This window comes from Sinocyclocheilus anshuiensis, unplaced genomic scaffold (assembly GCF_001515605.1).
Source record: "Sinocyclocheilus anshuiensis isolate Anshui unplaced genomic scaffold, SAMN03320099.WGS_v1.1 scaffold3827, whole genome shotgun sequence".
In the NCBI taxonomy this organism is placed as follows: domain Eukaryota; kingdom Metazoa; phylum Chordata; class Actinopteri; order Cypriniformes; family Cyprinidae; genus Sinocyclocheilus; species Sinocyclocheilus anshuiensis.
In genome coordinates this window covers 8,453-10,519 of record NW_015554555.1, presented here as the reverse complement: position 1 = coordinate 10,519, position 2,067 = coordinate 8,453, and positions in this window count along the sequence as shown.

The following is a 2,067-nucleotide window of genomic DNA, read 5'->3' as shown; positions in this document are numbered from 1 at the left end:
CAGTGGCCATTATTGGTATAATGCCTAAATTTCATAGGAACCTTTTTTGTTTTTTGATATCTGCTTCAAATTTGGAAGACAACGTATTAGACACATGGCTTTAAATTTAAAACAATTATGGATTACAAATATTTTGTAAAATATTTATTTTATATAAAATAAAATAAAAATAGCACAATACATTTTCTTTTGCCAGTTACTTTTAAAAGGGGATTTGCTCTATTTTGATTGCTTCCATAGACATCAATCTTTATATGCGAACTATAAACTTTCATCCCAGTATTTCTGTGATAATACGAATGACTGTAAGACAGAAACAATGTAGTTGAAAAGCTGTTTCTTTACCTTTATCGGTCCAGAGCGCACTAGCGTCTTCTTGTCAGCCTTCAGAAGACCAGCGGGAACGACACGAGAGAGAAGAGGAAAGTGCTTCGCCTGTTTCTCATCAGGTGCGTTTGTCTGTATGATGTGCAGGTTCTCTTTAACATTCAGTCTGTTGACTTTCTGAGAGGAAGAGCTCCTCAGATGTGACGCATCGTCTCGTTTCTTCACACTCTTCCTCGGCTCACGAGTCTTTTCTGGCGTCTTGCCGAGGGACACGCAGACCTTGTAAATCAACGTGGATCCGCTCTCGTCTTTCTTCAGATCTTTGGAGAGTAGCTCCACTTTGTAGATGTCGATGTAGAAAACCGAAGCGAGGTGGTTCATGTCGATGCAGCGGAAGAGTTCCTTGAGCACCAGGGACCGATGGGTTTCCCAGTTACACCCCGAGATGATTTCCAGCACTTTAGTGGGCTCCGGCTCTCCCGCCTCACAGCTCTCGCCTGTAAACACACAGGAGGAACAAAACATGAACAACTGTACATGTGACCCTGGAGCACAGAATCAGTCATGAGGGTCAGTTTTTTTAAATCGAGATTTCTACATCATCTGGAAGCTGAATAAATAAGCTCTCCATTGATGTGACAGCAGGTATATTAAAAGCTGCTGTCACTTTCATACCAAATGTTAATGTTAACAATGTTAATTAATTATTGGTTATATATTAAAAATATTAAAAATAAAAGACAAAATCACTCACTGCTCTTGACTGAATAACTTTTGTAACTTTAATTAATCTGTTGTTGATTTATACTGTGAAATGTTGTTTTATTCAGTTTCTGTACCTGAATACTACTAGACCAGGGTCAGAAATTAACATTTCCATTAAGGGGCCTGGAACTGATTTCCAGTGGCATTTTTCTAAAATACATGTTTGTATTAAAGTAAAAATGGATGATAAATACACCTTTCGTATGGAATTAAATAGCAAGCACTTTAAGTGTCTTGTTCATCATATTTATTTTCATATAAAAGTATCAGAACTGAAATTATATCATGTTTATAAGCAACACAGCCCGTGAGTGTGAATAACGCGATATCTGCCTTTGATCTCGTTGGTATCTGTTCCACTTTGAGAGGGCAGAACTGTCCGTCTTGACTGCGCTTATTTCACTCCTCCCCTCACTGCAGCCGCCTACTCTCACCAACACTTCAGGCAAGGCGAGGCGCATCTCAAACAAGCCTTCGGACACTTTTCTAACCGGCATGCATCTCGCGGTGATCACCGGTGATCGGTTCTGCGCAGATTTTGCTCATCTCAAACAAGCCTAGTGACTTACTGCACCTACTGGCGCTTTTAGTATTTAAAAGAATCTTTTTTTTATAAAAGAATAACTTTTTTATAATCATTGCATTTTACTCTATTGAACATTTTTTTTATTTAAAACATTATTAATATTGTATTTAGTGGATTGGGGGGAAAATTGCGCATGCGTGTCATGTGCCTGTCTGTCAATGGGAGGAAGCCACGCCCTGTTTTGGAGCTCCCACCCCGTTTTGGAGTTCCCGCCCCCATTTGGAGATCTCCGGGCTGCAGTTATACCCTTCTCCAATTTTGGGTTGAAAATTGGTCTTGATCAATAAATCAGCGGTGCTGGGTTGGGAACACGGACATAAAAGAGAGCACGCACGTCACGTTAAAATCGGACGTATCTCGCCGACACCAGTGCGAGAAGCCGCCATTTT